The following is an 8,747-nucleotide window of genomic DNA, read 5'->3' as shown; positions in this document are numbered from 1 at the left end:
TAAACAAAAAGGGGTTGGGGGGGGGGGGGGGGGAGATTCATAATCATCTTCTGGGGGTCACTCAAGGCTTCCTGCAAGAAACACATGACTATTTGTTAATCCAAGTGCTACTTCGGAGTCAGTTCAGGAAGACCAAGAGGGCGACTGGCAGATCTGGGAGGGACCGAGCAGCTGACCCGTGTGGTCGAGGTCCAGCGTGACGGCAGCACGGTGACGCTGCCCTTCTTGTGTTCAGCACTGGGCACCCGTTACGTGAGTGACCCCCACACACAGTGGGTATGGCCCACACACACTCCCCAACGTCGCTTGGGAGGAAAGCAATAGCACTGCCGCCTGAAAAAGTCTTTGCCGCCGCCACCCCCAAACGTCATGTTTCAGACTCAAGCTGTCCTCTCCGTATTCATGCAACACCATCTCCAGCACGCAACCCTGGCGCTGCCATGCAGCTAGCGCTGAAATAAAGATGTGTTGTTGCCAGCTAAGCTGGATCCCCTAGCTCCCTTGTACTTTCTCCTTTCCATGACTGACCTCCTGGAGACCATTATGTAGCTTCAAGAGGCACTGTCACGATGACAGGGAACAATTTGTCACCTGTGAGCTACGTACAGAAGTATTTTTGGATGGAGACCACCGTACTTTGCTGACATATTTTCTTTAAAACACTTCTATCCTTGCTTGGGACATGCAAGCATGATTAAGAGTCATCCTCTGACTTCTGCTGGTTTCTGCGCTGAAATTACATTGGTGGTTTTTGATATCTGGCTGAAGTGTGAGTAACTGATGTCGTTATCAACTCAGAGCTATACAGAAAATGGAATCTGCTCTTTTGCAAAAATCCTTCAGCTAGGATAAATCATATTGCCTCTATGGGCTATGTTTTACATAACAAAATGCACATGGACAAAAATAAATCAGCAGCTGGAGCTTCGGCATAGTCCACTCATGAGGGAAAATCCTTGCACATCTCCATCATCTCCTGACAAACAGACAGGCACACTACTGCAGAATTTTGTCTGCAAATTTCTTCATGACTCAGAAGGGGTTTCTGGTACCTGCAACATTGCTTAAACTGTGCAGGAACAAATACTCCCTTTGTACAAGTGTGGCTGATAACATCACAATATACCTTTTCCACATAAGTTTTAGAACAAAAACATTTAACTTTTAGTTCATACAGAACACTAGAAAAAATAAAGATGCTTGCGTAACTACAGGTCTTTCAGCAAGTCATGTTACACTAGGAAAGCATGAAGAAGTGCAAAAAGGAATTACATACTTAGACAGCACACATGACTTTTCCCCCTTCTGCAATTTGTTCCCTATTTTATCTCATATTCTGTAAGCATGTATTGTGATCTTTGTTTTAACTCTACAGAAAGGAAAAAGGAAGGGAGGTAAAAAAAGCATGAAATAAGTAAAGGGTGCTATACGAAATGTGATGATAGATAGGTAGTTACTGGTGGAGGGGAAAGAAAAATTGTACTATCTATGAAAAAAACCCCAAACCAACAAAAACATACATAAGCTAAGAAAAATTAAAGATGACCAAAGAGAAGTCAGTAATTAACAGCAGATTTCCCACTGACCTGTTATGATCTCAGCAACTACGGTAGTAACAACCAACTTCATTTATTCATTTAATATACAGAAATACAGGAAAAATCTTCAGATGAAAGTGCTTTTTCGAAGTTCTATTTCCTCTGAGAAACAGTAAAAACAGAGGTAGCCTATTAAAAAGCCTACTCCTGTTCAAACTGCCAACTTAAAGACTTCGGTCCAAGAAAACTGAAGTATGAAGAAATGCCTCCCCCCCTGCAAGCCCAGCAACTCCCCTCACCATCAGTCTCCAAACCAAACACAATACTGTATGAGTCTACCCAAAAGAATGCATCAGTTGCATTGAAGTCCCAATGCAGTTTTCATATGGTTTGTTGTTTGAGCTAATTTAATTAAAAGAGGGTCCAGATGATTATTATCCTGGCAAAAGGAAACTGTACAGACAATACAACGGCAGATTGCCATGATCATTGTATCTTGTCTCTTCACTGAAAACACAGCTAAAGGAAGAGGATAAAACAAGCACGCTTTGCTAACCATCAAAGGAGCTGGTATCTTCCAACCATTTCCACAGGCTGGTACAAGACTGGGGTGTTGTCTAGTCTGCCAACTTTTGGCAGTCAATTAGGTGCTGTGAACATGACTATGATCAGTTTGAGCAGGAAAATTTACTGTCTCGGTATGCTACAAGGACAACTTAGTCATCCCTCCGGACAACGAAGAAGGCATTATTTATGGCCCAAACACCGGTCTGAGGCTCAGATGATCTGGGCTCCACTCCCAACACCATCATACAATTTCCTAGCGAAATGTAGTGCTTGCCTCCATCTGTAAGGCCAAGGTCATATCAACTTGATAAGCACTGTATAAATATCTAAGTAGAATAAAATGGTAAAATTTTAAGGAATATATAAACAGCTTAGGGCTTGAAGTTCAGCTGTCTATAGAGCTCCACTCAAATCAGAAGCAGCAAGCCTTCTAAGAAACCTTTCTGAAAAATCACTCTTGGGATAGGAATATTCCTTAAAACTTTGTAAGGACATAAATCAGTGCTGCTGATCTGCACACTCTTATATTTTGAACTCTAGTAATACTAAACTGGATTTCTTTGGCTGAGAATAAATATTTCCATAAGCAGACATTTCTAAATTAGGGATGCTTTGGGGTTTTTTTAATGACTGGAAGATATTTTTGCATGCAATTTCAATTCTGATCTACACACTCCCAACTGAAAGTTTTTCTGTTAGTATTGTGCAAGAATATAAAAAGAAAAGGAATGAACAAACAAATTCAGTCTCTGCCCAGCAGAAAAATGTTTTTAATAGAAAAGCAAAAATGTAAGAGAAAAAGGCCAAATTATTTGACCAAGGTCAAAAAAGCAAGCCAGTGGGAAAGCTACAAGTAAAGTCAAGCACCTGACTTCACCTGTGGATTTCAGAGTTTGAGGCCAACAGCTTACCTGACAGACCTCCTCTTGTCTCCTGGGTATCTATGGATCTAAATGCATACTCCAACCTTAGAAATAAATCAGTCCTCCTAAACAGGAATGAAGACCCTTTGGTTTAATGTCTGAGAGGAAAGATGTTTCAGTGACTAGGAAACTAGCCGTTACCGGTGAGATGAGGCTCAAACCTATTCTTTCTCCAACAGCCTTTGAGACACCACACACATGACACAAGTTATGTAGCCAAACAGTTTTCAGTAACGCAGCCTCTGATCAGTATTTATGACAAGTTACAACTCTGAAACAGAGAAAATAGTCCACCACCCCTGGATTAGATTTTACAGGAGGTACATTGAGCAAGTCTAACATGATTGTTTTGGAGGACAACTACTCTAAATGCTGACAGAGATTAAAATACTACTGCACGATTGTAGCCAAATAAGGCAGAAGGAATGCATTTTAAAGCTAAAATAGAAATACAGTCCTTTCAGATCAGTGTACTCATCCCCTCTGCTCATTTCCAGTTTACAAATGGAAGAGAAACCGGAAAGCAACAGGAGTAGCTATTGGTCGTCTTCACTTCCAGCCATTCCCCCCTCCCAGTTTCAAGTGCTTTCTGCACTAATGCACACACACACGCCACAGGCAGCTGCTGTAGCTGCTACACCACCATTAAGTGATTACAGGCAATGGGAAAAGAGCCTCCTGCAGACGTGCTCTTTCCTGAGCACACCTTTCATACCGCAAGAAGTTTGAGAGTTTCCCAGCTCAGACAACTCTCTGACACGGAGTAATAAAATCCCATCCCCACAGCCAAGGATCTGCCCTCAGCCAGCAGTAATTAAAATTAATCATTCACAATTATTTTCATGGGCATGTTCAAAAAGAGACACTGCCAGCTCGCTGAATCCTCAAAGTTGACAGACCTTGAAATAGGCTGTGGTCAGGTACAGCGCGTTCCTGGGTTTCAAGCAGTTAAAAACATGCTTTGCATATCGATTCACCGTCCCACTCGCAGGACCCACAGCGCTGACAGTCAGAGCCACCTCCGTCCTGCAGTCAAACACCTGAGCTGGCATCAACGACTGGGATTGGTAAGGAAAGAGATTTTTCAGATAAATATTGCTATGTCTACAATTATTGCTGCCCTGCTTGGATTCAGGGCCATATCAGTGTTAAAATTTCTTATTCTTGAATCTTAGTGTCTTCTGAACTTGAGATTCTTCCCCTGTTTTCCACACATTTGTATTAAGTTTTTAATCAGTATCTTCTTCCCTTTCAGCTTCACTTGTCACTGCTTATGCTATTTTGAGGGAGGCAAAAAGGTTTCTAAGGTACAAAGTAGCCTGAAGGTTATCAGTTTCCAAGCTTCAAAAACTACTGAAGAAATTACATTTACAGAGGTAAAAGAATGAATAAAATTCGATGTAAGGGATTAGGACTGTCACTTTCTGGAACACTATTTACTTGTACAAGCAATTTTTATGGGAGAGAACATCTACTATTCATGATAGCAGCCTTGATCAATTCTGTCCCTTTGAAACTTACCATAAAATGTAGAAGCACATGTCTTATGTATATAAACCCAAAATTTGTAGGCAGTATGCAAGACCAAGATTGTAACCATTGCAGAGAGAAAGCAATCTCACACCTAACAGATTGCAGATCCCTAGGTATCAACCTGCATACCGCTCTTTCCTTCCCATCAACTGCAATATTGATTTTTACAATACATACCAGAAAAAAAAAAAGTTCTCACCGGATATACTGAAGGAGGAGCAGGGTAATGGGATTGCCTGCCTCCCACCATGTGTGCTCTGTAGCTGGAGCTCAAAACTGGAACTAAAAGCAAGAGATGGTAGAAGATCCAACTTCTTACATTAATCAACTCTTGGCATGGCTTTCGGTGAGAAGACTTCAAAGGAACAGATATTCACTTTTTGCTGAAATAGAGAAATGCCTGATAAATAAGTTTTCCTTTTTATCTTTACAATCTAGAGTGATTTTTCTATACTGTATGTAGGTATGATGCTGTGCAGGAAACAGGAGCACTGAATGGAGAGGGAACAGTTACACAGGCAGGGCTCAGGAAATCTCTCACTTCAGGAAATTCAGCCAGAGAAAAGGAGGTAAACAGTGTAGAACAACTGCAGCATTCAAGCTCAAAAGTATCCATGGCTGTGAGCTACAGTGCAGTAAGTCTGAAAACGTCACCCCAGACTTCTCTATGTTTTATGCAGGGTACCAACTTTTTTTTTTTCCTACACTGTGTATTCACCCCACACTTCTCTTGTATTATTCACCCCAATTTTTAATCATCACAGTTTCCTAACTCGCAATATATCCTGATTAAGGCAGTTTCCCACTGAAGATGGCACTAAAGGCATTAGGACCCTAAAATTTAGGGCTCCCCCCAGCCCCAACCTCTCCCTTCTGCACCATGAGCCCTGCGCTTGCAGCAAGGAATCCCGAGATGTAACTTTAGACCCAGGATGAATATTGCCAGCTCCCAGATCAGCTCTCACTTCATCCCCTCCTTCCACAGCCGCGAGCGTTTGCGTTGCAGCTCAGAAGAGCGGTAGGGATCGGTGCCTCCTGCCAGGCAGAGCCCAGCCAGCGTCCCAGCTTCCCCCCCCACAGGCATTTGCCTACAAAGCCTAATTTTGACTTGTGCACTTTGTATGATTTTTTGTCCCACTCCTCAAAGTTTTAAAGTTATCTGGAAGAAGGACGTCAAAGGTGTGAAGCAGAGAAATAATTAAAGGGTGGCAGCTCTATTTCATCATATATTATGGCCCCTGATCCCTTTGGAAAGTCCAGACTAAATTAATCACAGCTAAAACATTTTACAAGCTTGTACAAACTCAACAGGGACCTTGGCTGAAGGTGGGGAAAAAAACCAAAGGAAGCGGTAAAGAGAGAGGGAACTGTTAGAAGAGGCATGAGGAGCTCCGAAACCACCTTGGGAAACCAGAAATAGCCAGAGCAGACAGGGGCAGTGTGGGTGTGCACACACGTGCACGGGGAGGACCCAGGTCTCTGAAATTTCCTGGCTGTTCAACACAAAATGAAGACAGTCCAAATGCCCAGGCATTGACACGTTCTCCCCTCAGCAGAGATGTGGAGCAGCTCTGTCTGAGCAGATGAAAACCCAGTTTCCTCTTCCAACAACCAGACAATCTTGCTAGTAATGGATTAAAGTAGTTTAAGTAACTATACAGTTAATAAGGTCAGAAGGGCAAGGACACAGTTACATTTTGATTGTTTTGAACTATGTATCGCTTTGCATTTTTGTTCCTGTTTTAAATACAAAAGTAGCATTTTTTGCCAGAGCTGACATGGTCTAAGGATATAACCAAGGCAAAGAGCCCAGGGAGAAGTACCATCCTTTATTAGTCCATTGACAGAGAAAACAGATGAGCTTTCAGATACCGAAATCTGCAGACATGAGATCTTCACAAAGCGAAGACCACTGCTCTAGAAATGCATAAACACAAACATACACATATATATACATATATACACACATATAAAAAAAAACTTCCTACCTTGCTTTAAAATCTGAAAGACTTTCTCAGGTTTGCACTGCCAGTAACAAATACAGCTAGTCTTTTCTTTGGTTGGAGAAAGAAAAATCACAGCTGAGAAAAAGACCGTGGAAAGACCCAAGCAGCAGAAGACACAGTTAGCTACTACCTACTGTGATTATGGAAAAGTGCTATTCCTTATTCTGCACCTCGCTTCTCTTCGCCATTGTTTTCAACCACCTTAAAAATCATTTTAGGATTTAAGCAAATAGGGTCATCTGGGGGATTTTATGCTCCTGGCTAAAGCCTTCCCTGCCCCTCCCTTGAGGGAAAGAAAAAAAAACCAACAACAACAACAAAAAAACACCCAAGCAGCAATAAAGAGAAGTAAGTTTGCAGTTCTTCAGCATTCCCTTTTCCCCTCTCCTAATGCAAATTCAGAGCAGTTCCTTTAGAGACTGTGAACACCCACACAACTTTGCAGGTGGGGAAAAAAAAAGAACCCTACATCAGTAAATATGTAACAGCAATTTCTTTACCCTTTCTTTTCTAAGTGACTGGATATAAAATCTGTTGCTGCCTCATGGACAAACACACACAGAGCCTTCGGCAGAACGGAAAGATGTTTTGGGGCACTGCGAGGATTTGATGGCTGTCTTATCTTTCCTTGTACACTGAACAGTCTGCATAACCTAATAGCATTAGCTTACTAACAGATATATTAATAGGTGTGGGGGGAGGGAAAGGTAGAGGGGAAAAAAGCCACTAAAACATATTCCACCTACACATCTCGCTACTAATCACAAACTCAGGTAGAAAGCAAATTGCTTCTCCTGGACCAGGAGAAGAAGAAGAAGAAGGAGAAAAAAAAAAAGACTGAAAGATACAGGGAAAAAGGACCTATTTTCATCTTTTTCTGGAAATCATCATATATAAAAATAACAACCCTATACTAATCATTGCATTTATCAATCCATGACAAGGAAAGAGAAAGTAAAAAAACAACTCAAGAACTGCCACAACATCTTACAGTTAGTAATTTCAGAGTGATAAATATAATGCTGGCCTCAGACTGCTAGAAGGATTAGATTTAGCTGTAAAACAAGAAGTGCAGTTAACAGTTGCTGTTGGGTCTGGTGTTAGGATTAGAAAGCACTGCTAATCACAAGAAATGTAAAAAGATTAAGAGGTGATGGTTGCCAGTAAGGTTTTTAAGAGCATGTAAGTGCTGGAATTCATTTTGGGATTAAAATTCCTCAAGAAAAAAAAAAGAAAAGGAAAAAAAGACTAGATCATAAACACAGCAGCCAGTTTCACTTGTACTGTCCACAATCCATTCCCATGGATTAAAGTTAAAAAGAGTGGAAAAGTGAAATGTATGCCATGACTTACACTGAAGAGTCCTAGAAGTGCTTTAGTGAAGAGAAGCAAGCATTTTTACTCTGGTACCTACGCATTAACTCCTGTAATCTAAAACATATTAGAATACTGGGCCTGGGTTAGAGATTTCACTTACCAAAAACCTGCCTGAACACAGTAGAATCACAGCTTTTAAAGGCACTGTAACAGAAATGATGATGGCATCTAGTATTCTTCCTACTGCAAGGATGCAGATAAGAGAACACCTTAATTTCCTGGTTTGTTTCCAACTGGTTTAGATTCACCTATATGATCTATTTATGTTCTTAGTTACCAAGGACAAGTAAAGCTCCCCATACAAAATACTCAATCTTGAATGTGTAAAAGAATCCTCCCCAGGAAAAAAAGAAAAAAAAAATCAGCTTCCAAAAACCTCAAAATAAATACTATCTTTTAAAAACCAAATTTGACTTTTGGATGGAAAATTTTACTAAAAAGCCATTTTAACCAGTGCAGACCACAGCATAACGTGGTCAGATTTCCTAGCTTGCTTATAACAGAGCACTCTCCATCAGCAACAACTGCAAAGTTCATCACTGTCACCCTCGGCCACCACCATCCCAAACTGTACAGTCTGTAGTACAACATCTCAAGGAGAACGCAGACCTCTGCAAAGCCCATCGGTTTCCCCACAGGCCTGACGGACAGTCAACAGCTGTTTAGCGGTGAGGCCACCCAAAACTTGCCTCTCTCCCACAGTGTCCCAAATTTATCCAATGATTCAGAGTAAAATTCAAGTGCCACCACGTGATTTCAGGAGCATTCGCTCTGCTCAGCTGCATTCCCTCCTGGGCTTCCAA

The sequence above is a fragment of the Haliaeetus leucocephalus genome, unplaced genomic scaffold (assembly GCF_000737465.1).
Source record: "Haliaeetus leucocephalus isolate CR32 unplaced genomic scaffold, Haliaeetus_leucocephalus-4.0 Scaffold964, whole genome shotgun sequence".
NCBI lineage: Eukaryota > Metazoa > Chordata > Aves > Accipitriformes > Accipitridae > Haliaeetus > Haliaeetus leucocephalus.
Note: the sequence above shows the minus strand (reverse complement) of the source record.